Source organism: Tenrec ecaudatus, chromosome 2 (assembly GCF_050624435.1).
Source record: "Tenrec ecaudatus isolate mTenEca1 chromosome 2, mTenEca1.hap1, whole genome shotgun sequence".
Taxonomy (NCBI): domain Eukaryota; kingdom Metazoa; phylum Chordata; class Mammalia; order Afrosoricida; family Tenrecidae; genus Tenrec; species Tenrec ecaudatus.
This window is the reverse complement of record NC_134531.1, coordinates 168,346,796-168,364,028: the sequence shown is the minus strand read 5'-3', so window position 1 is coordinate 168,364,028 and position 17,233 is coordinate 168,346,796. Positions and strand designations below refer to the sequence as shown.

General features: G+C 42.3%; 1 non-coding gene across 1 annotated transcript; it reads right to left on the bottom strand.

Annotated features, from left to right (window-relative positions):
- Positions 1-464: 464 nt before the first annotated feature.
- LOC142441564 (small nucleolar RNA SNORA22) lies at positions 465-598 on the bottom strand. The gene has a single exon (XR_012782933.1). It is a non-coding gene; the product is annotated as a small nucleolar RNA SNORA22 (small nucleolar RNA).
- Positions 599-17,233: the final 16,635 nt, after the last annotated feature.

The window sequence follows — 17,233 nt, the reverse complement described above, 5'->3', positions numbered from 1 at the left end:
CTTAGGGACCTTGTCCACAAGACCACCATTGCAATGTTGTCAGCCACAGGCCCCATTTTGCTGTCATGAAACAGCACCCTTGTCCTTGACTCTGCTTCTCTGGAGCCCTTCCCAGCATTGCTTGGTGATCCCCTGTGGCATCTATCTTTCCTCATTCAGGCTTCCGTGCTTCTGTGGCAAATCGACTCTTTTTACATTTCAGTGTCCCAAGTTCCAAAGCTTCCTTTTAAGCATAAACATTTGAGATACTTATAGTAACCACCTGCTTTCAGTGCACATACAGTTCAACACATTTTGGCAAAAGGGGGTGCTCACATACCCATCACATAAGCAAGATTTAAAATATTTCTATCACTCTAGAAAGTTCTCTCCTGCCCCTTCCAGCCAATCCACTCTCACTATCCTGTCCTCTGACAACATTCAACTCCTAGAAATTCTGTTTTATATTTCTGTTCTTATTTTTTTAAGGTGCTGGCCTCTTAAATGCATTCAAAAGGATGAATGCACCTTTCTACGCAGAGAAAAAGAACAGGCCTTGCTTTAGCACAGCGTCAAAGCCAAGAGGACTGTAAAGCAAGCTCGGGTGTTCACTTGGCAATGGAAATGCCTTGTTCACCTTAAAGTCATAGAGTAGATGGTATCTTGTTTCTGATCTCTTTTGCTCTGCTAGCTACTATTGTTTGAATGTAGTACAATCCGTCCAACCATGTGAGTTGCTGCTAAGTTTGTTATTATGAATAAAATTGCTATGAAGATTCAGGTGCACATCTATTTGGGGGTACATATATTCATACTTCTATGCGTCAAATTGCTGGATCATAGGAGAAATGTATGTTTCACTTCAAAAGCAACTGCCAAAGGGGGATGTCTGCAGGTTCTGTGTGGTTCACACCTTCACAACATTCGGTATTGTCAGTCTTCTCGAGTTTAGTCATTCTCAGTGATGGAAAGTGATGTCTTGTTGTGGTTCTCATTTGCATCTCTTGCTAAGTGATCGTGTTGTGCATTTTAATGTGCTCATTGGTGAGTGCTATGCCATCTTCTTGGGACAGTGTGATCAAATGTCTGGTCCGTTTTTAATGGGTCGCTGTCCTCCTAGTACATCTCAAGAGAGTTTTTTCTGGCAACAACTCTGATATTTGTGTTGCAACTGTTTTCTTCCAGACCAGTGGTTCTCAACCTGTGGGTGGCCACCCCTTTGGGTGGAGAACCGCTGTTCTAGACCCTGGCTTGCATTTTCAGTGTCTTAGGAATAACTTTTAAAGTAATTTTTTATTTTGATGTGCTGAATTTTTAATAGTTTTATTGACATATAGTTCACATATCATTTACTTCAATAGTTCAGTTATATTAAAGAGAATTATATAATCATCACTACAATCAATTCTAGAGCATTTTCTTTCTTCTTGTACTTATTGTTATTAACTCCCCATTGTCCCTCCAACCTCCTCTCCCTTATGCCCAATAAACTATTAATCCAGTTAGTGTCTCTATAGAGTTGCCTATGTGGGGGGTCTCATATACTGGAAAACATACCCAAAAACCCAAAACCCCAACAACAATAACAAAATAAACCAGTGGAAAGCAACAGGAAATATTACAAACTAGAACAAATTCTAAATGGGTTACAAAGGAGATGAAATGATAAGGCATTACTTTGTAACCTAACTCCATCTGCCTTCATCCGGGTTGCAGTGCTCTCTGGCTGATAGCAAGGAGAGTCACGTCTCTTAATTAAGGGCCAGCGGGTTCACTGGAGGCTGAAACCAGGACAGTGGGTTCAGGGCTTTTACTGGCATCCATGGCCTTCTGCAAACTGGGTGTTCTCAATTTAAGCTCTGATATCATGTCCTTCTTTGTATTTGGATTTTATTACTTATAATCCTTGTATCACATAGACTGCTGTGTTTCTTCAGGTGGATTTACCTGGTGCCGCATATAGATGGCTACTTGTTTTAGGACAAGCTTTTAAGACCCCAGATGCTATTCTTTTTTATAGCCAGGCACCATCTGCTTTCTTCACCACACTTTGATGAGACCAGTTTTTTGTAGTTGTTGTTGTTCAAAGAAGTATGTTGTTTAACTTTTAGACTCTGAAGCGATGAATTGACATAGTAGCTGCAACGATTACGTTCACATATAGCAACAATTGTGAGAATAGTACAGGACTAGGCAGTGCTTTGTTCTATTGTACACAGAGTTGCTGTGAGTTCAAATAGACTTTATGGTATCGAACAACAACAATATATTTCTGATGTAGTGACTCTTTCGACACTGTGAAGTTTCTTTGTCTTTTTTTAAAATCATTTTATTGGTGGCTCATACAACTCTTATCACAATCCATCCATCCATCCATCCATCCATCCATCCATCCATCCATCCATCCATCCATTGTGTCAAGCACTTTTTTACATTTGTTGCCATCATCATTCTCAAAACATTTGCTTTCTACATGAGCCCTTGGTATCAGCTGAGGCCAAATTTTTATCAACTTTTCTCTTACAGTTTATATTTTAATGTACATTCTTCATCATATCTTTGCCTACACTAGTGGTTCTCAACCTGTGCGTCGTGACCCCTTTGGGGGTTGAACAACCTTTCACAGGGGTCGCCCAATTCATCAAAGTAGCAAAATTACAGTTCTGAAGTAGCAACAAAAATAATTTTATGCTTTGGGGAGGGGGGGAGTCACCACAACATGAGGAACTGTGTTAAAGGGTCACGGCATTAGGAAGGTTGAGAACCACTAGACTACACCAAGGATGCCCATATTTTTTTCCTAGAAGTTTTGTACTTTAATCTCTACAATCTATTTAAACTTAATCTTTTGTGTATTTTAAATTTATTTTTCTTGGGGGGGTTAATTAATTAATTAAAATTTATTATTATTTGGGATTTAATATATATATCATATAATTCCAAATGTTAACCATGTCAAGGAGCATGTACAATTGCTACCACAATCAGTTTCCAAACATTATTTTTCTTCCTGGACTCCTTGACACCATCTCCCTTTTACCCCACCTCCACCACTGTGCTCCCTGCCCCTAAACCCCTTATTCTACTTGCTGTCCCTCTAGGCTCATTGATCCTGGGTTTCATGTACGAATAAATGGGAAAGCACATAACATAGCTTCAAGAGGGTGACCTCCATTGCCATCCATACCTGTGAGATACACTCTAATATGAACAAACAAAAATCAAAGAAAACAATACAAACCAAAAATATAGAAAAATTTGGAAACCACATCAGGTCCAGCTCGCATCATAGGGCAGAACTACTGACAAAGTTTTAACTGTTCAGGTCAGATTTATGTCTTTGATCTTCTACATTCCTTTCTCCCAAGCACTCTGTTTAGTGATCAGGTTCTTCCCTTCTAAGTTTTATACAGGTGGAGTGCTCCAGAAGTTTGTTTCCTGAGTAGTTCTCCAAATGAATCTTGGGCTCCCACTGTCATCCATCGCCGTTTGCACACTGGATTCTTCGGGTTATAGGAATTCCAATCCTTCAGTGACTGATGATAGTGGGCTTCTTCCATGTGGATTTAGTTGACAACCCACTTAGTAAATGGCTGCTTGTTTGAAGACAAGCCTTTAAGATCTCAGATACTATTAATCATTCTCCAAGGATGCTTTTCCTTCATAGACTTCTGACATCATTTCTCCATCCCTCGATGTCTCCCCCTTCCTCTGAAACCCTTGTTATATTTGCTCTCTCTAGAGGGTCAATGTCCCTGGGTTTCATGTATTGAAAAACAGAAACAAATAACACAGTTGCAAGAGGGTGACCCTAGAGGCAATGCACCTCTGAGATACACCCTCATATGAACAAGCATAAGCACAATATAACAAAATGACCATCACAGAATTTCCAGAATAATACGTATCTTAATACAGCATACAAGGGCATCGATGTAGCAAGACCTTGGTAAAGCTGTCTTCTGCTTCCTCAGACACCATGCATTTTCTGGCCCAAGTCCTCAGGTTGCAAGTGTATCTGAGGTACAGTCTAGTGCACCCAGTGGAGTTCCCCTATGGGTCTCAGCAATGCAGACTCTGCAGCATGCCATGCATCCTGAAGATCCAGGATTCAGTGTCCCAGCATTCCATGGCCCCTGGGTTTCTGGGATACGCCCAGATGCCCTAGGTCAATACTGCCTACCTGCTGCATGCCACTAAAGACCCTCTCAACCTAATGTTCCCCAAAGCATCCTCAGTCTCTTGCCCCCCTCCACCTGAAGGTGAGTCCCCCTCCCCTCCCCTCCCCTCAACAGACATGCATCTGTGTTGCCCCAAACTTAACCGTTCCCTCTCCCCTCAGTAGACCTCATCTCTCTGACAGGGCCCCTCTCTCTCTGGGGAACCTCACCCCAGATCCACATGGCTACCCCTCAGCAAGCAGCATCCCTCCTCCCCCATCCATTTGATGGAAGCTGTCCTGAGGTGCCCTCCAGTCAAGTGTCGCACACTATACTTACCTGGAGCAGTTGATGGGTGGTTCATTGGCACTGTCCAGCTCTTTACCAGGTTGCTTGGTCCTCAGCTAGAAGACTAAATGGCTTGCAAGCTTGAGCTTGTGTCCATTCTGCTACTTGTCCCTGCCCAGTGCACTCCTATAGCATTTGTACTTCTGTGCTAGGCTGGCTCCATTCAGCACAATGTCTACCAGATCCTTCCGTGACTTGAGGGGTTTCATTGCTGTTCTTTACTGACGTGTAGTGTTCCATTGTGTGTGTGCCACAGATTTTTTATCCACTCTTCCACTGATGGGAATTAGACTGCTTCCAGCCATTGTGAACTGTGTTGTGATGAACATGGGGGAACAAACATCGTTTGTGATCTGTTACTTATTTCTTTTGGGTATACACCCGCATTGGTTTTGCCAGTTCAACTGCCATCTGTTTTACGTATCGCCATATCACCTCTGTTGTGGCTGTACAGATTGACCAGTCCACCAGCAATGGATAAGAGTTCCTACCTCACCACACCCTCTCCAACATTTCTTTTTCTTTTTCTTTAATTGGGCTACAGTGATGGGCATTGGATGGTATTTCGTGGTTGTTTTGATTTACATTTCCTGGGTGGTTAATGACTGGGAACATTTCCTCCTGTGTTTATTAGTCACTCGAGTGTCATCCATTGTGAACTGTCTGTTCAGGTCTTTTGCCCACCTTCTCAGAGGGCTGTTAGTTTTTTGTTTCTCCTATTGTAGGCTTGTAAAACTCTGTAGATTTTAGTAATTAGTTCTTTGTCTGTTATGTCATAACTAAATATCTTTTCCCAGTAGGTGGGCTCTCTTTTTACTCTTTTAACAAAGTCTTTTGATGTATACAGTGTTTCCTTTTTAGCAGATTCCATTTATCTAGTTTATCTTCCATGGAGTGTTTCCTTTGTTCTTTCTGAGAGCCCATGTATTCCCTGCACGAGGGCTCCTAGCTTTGTCCCTGTTTTCTCACTGCTGATCCTGATAGCTTTGGGTTTTACATTGACGTCTTTGTTCCACCTTGAGTTTGTTTTTGTGCAGAGAGTGAGATATGGGTCTTGTTTCCTTTTTCTGCAGGTGGATATTCAATTTTTCCAGCACCATTTATTGAAGAGGGCATCTGCTTCTCAATTAATGCATTTTGGACCTTTGTCAAAAAAAACAGTTGTCTGTATACAGATGTTTTTATTTCTGGTTTTCTGTCCTGATCCACTGGTCCGAGTACCTATCATTACGCCAGGACCAGGCTGTTTGACAACTGTGGCTGTGTAGCAGGTTTTGAGATCGGGTAGTGCAAGACCACCTACTTTGTTTTTCTTCTTGAGGTGTTCTTTGCCAATCCTAGACTTCTTCTCTTTCCATATGAAGTTAGCAATCCATTTTTCCATTTCTTTGAGGAATGATGCTGGAATTTGTTTTCCTATAGATATTCAATTGTTGCAATTTTGTGTATCAAAATATTTTTCTCATTAAATTATATAGGTCCCTGTGTACAATATCAGCTGCCCATATATGTGAGTGCTTATTTCTAGTTCAGGAACTCACTTGGCCAAGCTTCATGGTCTTAGTCAAAAATTATCCTGGAGGAGACTCCATTTATTTACCTGTAGAACAGATAATGATCTTTACTTTTAGGGTACCCCCCTCCAAGGAATAAATATATTTAAGAGATTCTGTTGTGAGATTGGCACACAGTAGGTCTTATATAACTATAGACTTCTGTTATTTCTATTCTTAATACTAACATCAAATATATTTATAAAGCCATCTTCCATTTGAAAAGCATTTTAAAACACAAAGGACTTTTAAAAGTTCATAGGGAAAAATGCTTTCCAAGACAATGGAATTTTCCCACAAACTTCTTGAACCCCTCGTATCTCATTTTAATCTTCCATGTCAAGCTATATGGCTCCTGAGAGAGAACAGCAAAGTAGTTGCCCTTGCACATAACACATGCTCAGTTGCGGTTTTAGGCAGAATTCTAATTTCCTGATGGGCAGACATTGGACTGTGCTCATCTTTGAATTCTTTTCCAGGACTTCACACCCAGCAGCACACAGTCAGTGTTCGGTGGGAGTGTGATTTCATTAATGGTCAAGAATTTACTCAAATTCTTCTTTAGTCACTTCTTCTTTTTTTCCCTCCAACATCCCTTTCCCTCGGCAGATTGCTCATCTCATGATCAGCCCACCTACTCTGGCTGGCTGGCTTTGCTTCCCCCTGGTGTTCCCGACACCCACAGACCCACGATGTTTAAGGCCAGACTCATCAGCAGTGTTTGCGTCAAAACCCTTTGATTGTATGAAGCAGAACCCCACTCAGATAAACTCAAAAGCAGTGTTTACTGAAAGGCTACAAAGGATATCTCATACAACCCAAGTATGTGGGAAAACAGGCAGGACTTGCAGGAACGTTTGCATATGAATTGAGTGACCAAGGAGAGCTTGGTAGAATGATAGCACTTGAAACTAAGTCTTTCTGAGTTTAAGAGTGTGAAGATGTGTCAGGTGGAACGACTTGAATAAAAAGCCAGGAGCTAGGAATGTGCAAAGTCATTCTCAAATACTGTTTGGTCCTGTGAGATTATATTACAATCCAGCTCCTACTGTCAACTGGGTTGTGCACATGAGCTTGATTTTGTATTTCCTTATACCAGAATAAAATAGTAATAAGGCTCACCACCACCACTACTACTTATGATTTTCCACTTAAGATGGATCAGGCACTGTGCTCAATTCTTTTCCATATTTTGTTTTTCTATTTGAAAGAGCAACTTGGAAATGTTACCGCGGAGGAATGACAGGCTCAGGAAAGCATGCTGCTGAGCTGCCTGAAGTGATCATTGAAAGACTGCAGGGAAGAGGCTGGCTTTCCTGGCCTCAATGTCCTTTAACCTTGAGCCCCACTCCCTCTTCAGAACGTGGCTTTAATTCTCGATTTGCTTATCAAATTGTTGGAAATTTCTCTACAGTTATCTGTAACTATCCAACCCTAGTGCAATCGTCCACTACCCATTTTTAGGGATGACTTTGTCCATCATGAAGATTTCTGGCTCTTTAAAAAAGGCAGGAAATCATTATTTGCTCTGACAAGCCTTCTTCAAACGGGATCTTAATCCTTAAACCGAGCAGGCGTATTGACATTGGGAGGAAGTCATTGCTCAGATCCAGTTACTATTGCTAATTTCAAGGCAAACTGCTCCTTTTAACTTGTTTCCTTGGCATGGCTTTTTACTTAGAGAACTTTGGTTTCAGAGACTGCCTGGGCAGGGTTTTGCTGCTGATACTGATCAATGAAGCTTCCAGAGGCAGGGAGGAAATGATGAGCTTAAGAGGTCCCAGGAGACCCTCCCTGAGCCAGATGCACTTCCAGGAGATCTACAGAACTGGCTCTTTATCTGTGTGCCCGTGGCTGTTACTATTTCTAATTTTAAATCCATGTCTCCACCCAGGGCCAAAGACTAGCTCGTCCATTTACCAGGAGCATATGGTAGTGCTGTGGAGGAAGTGTTGGGCTGCTAGTTACGAGGTCGGTAGTTTAAGCCTATCAGCTGTTCGATGGATGAAAGGTGAGTGTGTGCTCACGCACATAAAGATTTACAGTTTCGGGAAACCTAATGAGTTGTTCTACCTTGTCCTTGTCAGGTTGCTGTGAGTCAGAAGTGGTTTGATGGCAGTGAGTTTGGGTAGTTTGATTTGGTCCACTACTCCACTCTCTTTGAGACGGTCCCCTCATCTTATTGAAATCGCTCACGGTTGGTATCGGAGGATGTGGGCTATGAAGCAGGACTTCGGCGCTGGAAGTAATCTGAATCATTGAGACACAATATTCAGGGCGCCGCCCACTGCACACATTAAATTCCCTGCCTCCTCTACTCTCAGCTCACCTCCCACAGCCTGCTCTGGCCATTCAGCTCCCATTCAGGACTTCGCTCATTCCAGTTGTCATACGTGAACGAGTATAACCACTCTTATTGGGGGTTTTAAGACTGTGCCCTGTCAGAAGCAGATTGTCAGAGATTTCTTCTGAAATTCCAATGAGTGGGTTTGCACTGCCCACCTTTTGATGTGAAGTCTTGCATGTAACCATCGGCACCACTCTGAAACGGCTCTTGTCTAACATACAGAACACAGATGCAGCTCTGATTGGTTGCTAACAGCAATTCTTTGACTTTGTTTAGCACGTTGCAGCTTGCAAGGCTTTTTGGATTTGTTTATCTGTTCATCAGTACTGTGGGGAGCTCAACACGGAAAAAATGTCATACGAGATAGAAAATGTTGTACGAGAGGTTATCATAATAAAAGCAAAACCTCATCGTCCCTATCATCACAGATTGGCAGTCGGGCTGTTCGTTATGATCAATTAGAGGGGCATAAGATCAATGTCACAGGTTAAAGTGAGCATTTAAGAACTATAGTTGAGTAGAGCATTATCATAGCACATCACAATACAATAGGGTAAGTATGGTTTGATGAAACATTGTTTTCAGTTGCATTTCGGTAAAATGGGTTTCTCACTGAGGCTCTTTCTCAGAACCATGTGAAAACACTGGGTGGTGGGTGGCTCTTCTGTGGGGCCACTAGAAGCTGGGATTGACTCAATGGCTGTGTGTTTGTGTGTGTGTTCCTGGCTATTGTGAAAGAGTCCTTAGACCTGTTCTCCTCACAGTCACTGCAGCGTCCTTGGAGTCTGGGGTAGCAAACAGCAACCTTTATTACTACCATTGCTTCACTAGCGTTTGTCAGGCACTCTGTTGAGAAAGCAAAGGCAGGCAAAGCCTACCTGTACTGTCTTTCAGTCCTTCCATGCCTCCCCACCACATTCCAGATGACCACACAGCACCTTAGGCTAACAGAGGCCACTTCTGATCTGCTTTCTGGCTATTTCTTTGATTCCTTCCCATTTGGTCACCACTCCCTCCCCCCTCCCTCAAATGCTCTCCTGACCCCAGTTCCTTGGAAACATGACCTCACTTTGTAACCTTCTGTTTGAGTGCCGATTCCTCATTCAGCCTTCCTCATTTGCAGCCTTGATCCAACACTCCCTCGGGCAAAACTGACTGCTTCAAGCTTGGCCTCCCACAGCACTAAGCACATCCTTCTCGGAGCTAGCTCTGAAGTCTATCCTTTGGAGGGTGGTTTCCAGATAAAGTCCTTTCTCATTTCCCTTCCAATCATGACACCCTTTTTGCTTCAAGAAGACTTTCTACTCTCTGTGCTCCTGCCAGGTAGTGCTAATGATGCCTCATAGTCCTGGCCCAGAGCCCATGTCGTTAGGTGCCTCCAAGTCTGTTTCAACTCATTGTGACCCCAACAACAACAGAAGGAACCATGCTCCGCCTGTCCTGTGCCATCCTCACAAGCATTGGTCACTTGGAGTCCCTGGTTGCAGCAAAGATTTCAATCCATGCCGTTGACGGTCTTCCATTTTATCACTGACCCTCTACCAAGAAATGTTACCCCTTGTGATAACATTCCCAAAGTTTATGAGAAGATGGCCTCCTGCTCCATGCCCAGATTCTGATGAGCACGATGAAGTATTTTGGAATTCCCCTTCTTCTTAATGCTAGCCACAGGTTTTTGTATTTTTTATTTAGTGATCCACATAGTTGAATATCTCTGCAGTCATTTCTTTTTCCTTCTTTCTTTTAAGATCATATCATTGGGGCGCTTGCAGCTCTTACAACAGTTCACCCATCAATTGTATCAAACACATTTGTATATAAGTTGCCATCATCATTTTCTAAACATTTACTTTCTACTTGAGCCCTTGGTATCAGTTCCCCATTTTCCCCTCACATAGTCATTTCTAAGGAACATTCTCGTTGTACTTCTTCCAAAACAGATTTGTTTGTTCATCTGGCCGCCTATGCTATTTTCACTATTCTTCACCAGCACCATAGTTCAAATGCATGAATTCTCCTTCACTTTTCCTTCTTCACTGTCTTTCACATGCATGTGAAATGATTGGAAATACCATGGTGTGGGTCAAACGTACCTCAGTCCTCCAAGTGCTACCATTGCCCTTCAATACTTTAGAAGGGTCTTACGCAAAAGACTTGTCTTGTACAGAAGATCAAAGGCAATGTGCCATTTGATCTCTTGACTGCTGCTTCCATGAGCATTGGCGGTGGATCCAAGCAAGACAGATTCTTTGACGACTTCAAACAATCTTTCTCCATTTATCATGGTGTTACCTATTGGTCCAGATGTGAGGGTTTGGGTCTTCTTTATAGCAAGTTGGAATCCATAATGTAGACTCTGGTCCTTGATCTTCATCAGGAAGTGCTCCAAGTCTTCCTCATTTTAAATAAGCAAGTCTGTGTCATCCGTATGCCCCAAGTTTTTAACTAGTCTTCCTCCAACCGTGATGCCATGTTCTTCTTCAGGATACATCTTCTCAGATTATTTGCTCAACATACAGATTGAATAAATATGGTGAAAAGATACAACCTTGGTACATCCCTTTCTTGATTTTACACCACGTAATGTCCCTTTGTTCTATTCAAATGACTGCCTCTTAGACAATGACCAGGTTTTTGATGATCATGATGAAGTGTTCTGGAATTCCCATTGTTCTCAATGCTATCCACAGTTTGTCATGACCCACAGAGTCGAATGCCTTTGCACAGTCAACAAAGTACATGTACACAGCAGCTGCCATACCCTGGCTAGTCTAAAGGGCTCAAGGATCTCACATAACCCAAGCAAGGCCAGTCATAGCGTATGAGCTAGTCTTTTCCCATTTTGCATTAAGATGGTGTGAGTTGGGTTTCTAAGTAAACTGCCTCTAACTTTAAAGTATCTTTTTTGTGTACAAACTGTATCCTTCTGCCATGCTAAACATTCCTTCAAGATAAGGACTATTCTTTGAATTTAAATGTATGTGTGTGTGTATGCATTTGTGTGTTTGTGTGTACAAAAGTAATGATTTTCTTTGTAGGTCATGCCTTTGTGGGAAATTTGTTCACAATGTCTTTGTTGAAAAATTTTAAGGAAGTCACACAAAAATTGTTAAATGTCCAAATCCCCCCCTCTCTTGAACTATGGAACAATATCATTGATATCCTGCAAAATTTTGCCTACGACATCCAGCAATGGTGGCAGCAGCACATTGACTGTTGGGAAGTGCCAGAAGTTCAGGCCAGATTTGGAAGAGGATGTGGAACAAGGGATTGATTGGTGATGTCAGATGGATCTTGGTTCAAAGCAGTGAATAACAGAAAAAATGTTTACTTGTGTTCCATTGACTATGCAAAGGCGTTCAACTGTGTGGTCCATAACAAACTGTGGATGACCCCGAGAAGAATGGGGATTCCAGAAAGCTTCATTGTCCACATGAGGAACTTGTGCATGAACACAGAGGCAGTTGTGGGAACAGAACTAGGGAATATTGCATGGTTTAAAATAAGGAAAAATGTGTGCCAGGGATGTATCCTCTCATCAAACCTGTTCAATATATATGCTGAATACAAATTATCAGGGAAGCTGGATTATATGAAGAAGAATGTGGCACCAGGACTGCAAGAAGGCTTATGAACAACCTGAGATATACAGATGACACGACTTTGCTTGGTGAAAGTGAGAAGGACTTGAAACACTTGCTGATGAAGATCAAGGATTGTACCCTTCAGAATGGATTACAACTCAGTGGACAGAAGGCTAAAATCCTCACAAGTGGACCAATAGGCAACATCACGATAAACGAAGAAAAGGTTGTAGGATTTTGTCTTGCTTGACTCCGTCATTTATTCTCATGGAAGCAGAAGACAAGATCAAAAGACATATTGCATTGGGTTAATCTGCTGCACAAGACCTCCTCAGAGTATTGAAGAGCTGAGATGTTACTTTGAGGATTAAGGTGTTCCTGATCCAAGCCATGGTATTCTCCATTGCCTCATATTCATGTGAAAAAAAATTGGACATTGAATGAGGAAGACCAAGGAATAATGGATGTATTTGAATTGTGGTTCAGGAGAAGACTATTGAAAGTGCCATGGACTGCTAAAAGGATAAACTAATCTGTATTGGAAGAAGTAAGGTTGGAATGCTCCTTAGAGGCAAGGATGGCAAGAATTCATCTTACATACTTTGGACATATTGTCGGGAGAGACCTGTCCCTGGAGAAAGACAATGAGTTTGGTAAAGTGGACAGGTGGCGATAAAAAGGATGGTCCTTAAGGAGGTGGATTGACACAGTGGCTGCAAGAATGGGCTGAGGCACAGGAACAAGTGTGAGGATGGCACAGGGCCGTGCAGTGTTTCCTTCTGTTGTGCATTCAGTCACAATGGGTCAGAGCCAACTCACTGGAACATACTACCAGCAGTAACAACAACAACAAAAAAGTATCAGAGCAACCTCCAAAAACTCAGCTTTGACAAAACAAGATGTGATCAAAGAGAATGTAGTGTGATGCCAACTCACTGCCATCAAGTAGATTGTGACTCAAAGTGACCCTATAGGACAGTGCTCTGTTGGTCTCCAAGACAGTAACTCTTTATGGGAGTAGAAAGCCTCATCTTTCTCCCAGGAGCAGCTGGTAGTTTTGAACTGGTAACCTTGAAGCTATTGGTCCAACATGCATGTATCCCCTTATGCCACAAGGGCTCTAGCATGACACATTTATTATTAGAACTGTGAACTTTCTCGAACTAATAACTCACTTGATTCCCAAAAGATGTCACTCTGCTTCCCTCAAAGTTGGTCAGTGCCCACAGCACCCTGTGAGTCTTCTAGTCACTCAGGGTGACAATGTGTAGCTTGGAACTGATGGCCACATGGAAAAACCATCTTGACTACTATCTCACAGAATAAGCAGAAATTCACTTCAGATGAACTGTCGATCTAAATATCAAAGGAGAAGGTGTGCCCACCTTTGTGATCTTGGAACAGGCAAAGACTTCTTAAACAGGACTCAGAAGGTACTAACTATTCAATTCAGTTGCATAAATCTGACTTTATTAGTATTTAGAGCTTCTCTCCATAAAGAGAGTGAAGAGGCTTCCCACTAAATGGACGAGGAGCCCTCTTTACAAAGATGATGCTAAAGGCAGAGTAGGAAGCTTCTGTTCTTCCTCAAACTGAAGCCAAAGCAGAAGAGGGAAAGGTCAAGAAGGACATGATGAAAGACATCCAGAGCCACGCACACACACACACTCATCTACACGTCACCCGCCTTCCGGTGGCTCAAGGCACTGAGGCTAAGAAGAGCCATCTAAGGCGAAACACGCTTGACCATTATGGCCTTTTAAATTTCCCCCGTAACAAGTGAGTCAATCCTGAAGAAGATCAAAGATAACAACACACTTGTGTTTCCTGTGGATGCCAAGGCCCACAAGCCCTTGAAAATCAAGCTGTGAAGAAGTTCTTCGACACTGACGTAGCCACGGTCAACATCTTAATTAGGCCTGAAAGAGAGAAGGCAGATGTGTTTGTGTTCGATTGGCTCCTGAATACGATGCGTTAGATATCGCACAACAACTCATCTAAGATGAGTCCGGCTGACTAATTCTAATATGAACTTTTCCAGTACAAACTAAAAGGAAGAGGATATTTGTATTCATATTTCCACCCAAGAGCTGGTAGCCAGAATATTTAAAGAGCTTCTGCAAATCAATAAGAAAAAGGAAGGAATGTAGTTCTTTGAAAATGAGCAGCTGATATCAGGGGCTCAAGGAGAAAGCAACTGTTTTGAGACTGATGATGGCAACAAATGTACAAATGTGCTTGACACAATGGATGGATGGATGGTGATAAGAATTGTATGAGCCCCAATAAAATGATTAAAAAAAGAAAATGGGAGATATCCAATGACCAGTAAACATTGCTTTTCAATCTCATGAATCAGCAGGGAAATGCAAATTAAAACCACCAGGGTTTCTGAGACTATAAATCTTTACAAGAGCAGCCACTCCGAGGGAGAAAAATCAGACTGTCTGCTCCTGTAAAGATTTACAGTCCTTACTGGTATGGCCACTCTTTGAAACTGTGCATTAATTTGAATATATATTATACTTCAACACAAAGTTGGAAAAACAAACAAAAAAACCCAAATAACACTGTGATGAGACTCTGGGTAGATATATCTTTGTACAAATCCCTGATTTATTCTTCTGACTAAATTCCTCAGGGTGAAATTTCTGGGTCAAATAATTTGAAGGTTTTACAATTTTCCATATGTGTTGACATTTGAGCATTGTTTGTTATTGTTGTTGTGTTAGGTGCCATTGAGCCAGTTCCGACCCACAGCGACCCTCTGTGATAGGTTTCAGCCCAGCTGACAGAGACTGCTTTCACTGATTGTTGTCGCCCGTGCCTAGCACTGTGTAGCACTCAACGTGTGTGTGGAATGGATGACTACGTGAATAAAGGAATGCCTTCTCTCAGTCCTTGAATGAGCCCAGACCTTGCACGCCTGTGAGCAATTGCTGCCCAAGTAACCCTGAGCTGACAGAACACATGCCTAACAGAAGAGCCGCCCCGACCATATTGCTTAAAGTATTCTTCCTTCCTGATGATTTTTCTTTTTTGTGGGGGGTGGGGTGTGCAATCATGCTCCCCTTGTTTTTCCGACTTGTTGCTTCCTTGTTACCATGGACCCACTGCCCTTTAAAGCTTCTCTCTTTTTAAAAAACTGTTTTGTTGACATTTAGTTTGCATGAAATCATGCGACACAATGGTTTAAATATGTCAAAAAGAATCAGACAGTCACCAGCACACAGATTCTCTTTCTTAGTCCCTCTTGTGTGTGAACCTCAGTGCATTGTTGCTGTGAGGTGTTAGCGAGGCTGTGCAGACTCCCGGGGACAGAATGAAACCACGGTCCTGCACATCCTCACGGTTCCTGATAAGGTGGAGGCCATTGTTGTGGCCAATATGTCAATTCATTTTGTTTAGGGCGTTCCTCCTTTCCGCTGCCCCTCTACCTTCTCCACCTTCCTCTAACCGTGACCCTTTCAGACAGTTCCTCATGTTGTGATGACGCCCCAACCATAAAATTATTTTCGTTGCTACTTCATAACTGTTATTTTCGTTGCGACTGTTATGAATCGGGTGGTGACCTTCTCATCTCCAGATTGCTAAAGAGTGGGGGAGAGGCAATTTCAGAATCAGAAACCATCTTGTCCTGAAGACAAGACAATGACATTTTATACAATATTTCACTTTAATGCTACCACAGTCCAGAGAAAGGGAGGTGAGTCCCCCAAGGTCATGGGCAAAGCTTGAACAAGGAGCCAAGTTGGAAATCTAAAGTGCTGCGTGTGCAAGGTGCTGAGTACAGTGGCTGCCGGTGAGTTCCTGGTCTCTGACCTACCTCTGCAGACCAGTGAGAAACGTGTTCTTTGTCACTTACCTTTGTTGAGTCAACTCTGAGTTCATCAGGTTGAGGGAGGATTAGGGGACGGATGAAAACGGAAGCATTGGAGATAGACATAGAATCTTTAAACCGATCAAGGAAACTGCACCAGCAGATTCAGTTTAGGATTAGGGTTAAGAAGTAAGCAGATGTTCTGTGAACTCCACCCTAAGCTGCTTACAAAGGACAGACTTCCACCTAACTGGTAAATAAATCGCACAAGGCAAAGGCATTCAGAAACATCTACCAAATACTGCCCAATTAAAAATGGCAACCAAGGTTCAAGAGAGCACTTACTCTGAGCTGGCCGCACTTAGCTGTCAGCTGCCTGAGTTAAGTTAATGGCTGCACATACCCAGGGAAGAGAGCTGAGTCCCTGAAGCGGGTTGAGTGGTAAAATGGGGTGGTGGGTAAGCAAATAAGTAACCCAGGTGATCTTGAGCCTAAGTGTGCTTTTCTGGGTCACATGGGGACTCATTAGACTGCTAACTGCAAACTCAGCCATCCAAGCCTACAAGGGATGCCATCTGCAGTCCACAAAGATCTACAGCAGTGGTTCTCAACCGTGCTCATGCTGCGACCCTTTAATACAGGTGCTTATGTTGTGGTGACCCCCCCCCCCGAACCATAAAATTATTTTCATTGCTACATGATAACTGAAATTTTGCTACTGCTATGAATCATAATGTAAATATTGGATAACAGGATGTATTTTCATTGTTACAAATTGAACATAATTGAAGCATAGTGATATATTTATTTCTAATTACAAATAAATGAAATTTTGTCTTGAAGCATGGTGTATGTAGCAAAGGTAACAGTTTTTTTTAATCATTTTATTGGGTGCTCATACAACTGTTATCACAATCCATATATACATGCATTGTGTCAAGCACATTTGTACATTTGTTGCCATCATCATTCTCAAAATATTTTCTTTCTAATTGAGCCCTTGGTATCAGCTCCTCATTTAATCCCCACCTTCACGAACTCTTGATCATTTATAAATTTTTATTATTTTGTCATGTCTTACACTATCCAATGTCTACTTTCACCTACTATTTTGTTGTCCATCCCCCTTGGAGGGGATTATATGTAGATCCTTGTGATTACTTTCCTCTTTCTACCCCACTTTCCGCTTCCCCTCCTGGTAACACTACTCTCATTATTGGTCCCGAGGCATCCTGGATTCCCTGTGTTTCCAGTTCTTATCTCTACCAGTATATATCCTCTAGTCTAGCCAGATTTGTAAGGTGGAATTGGGATCAAAATAGTCGGCGAGAAGAAGCATTAAAGAACTAGAGGAAAGTTGTGTGTTTCATCATGGCTATACTGGACCCTGACTGGCTCATCTCCTCCCGGTGACCCTTCTGTAAGGGGATGTCCTGTTGCCT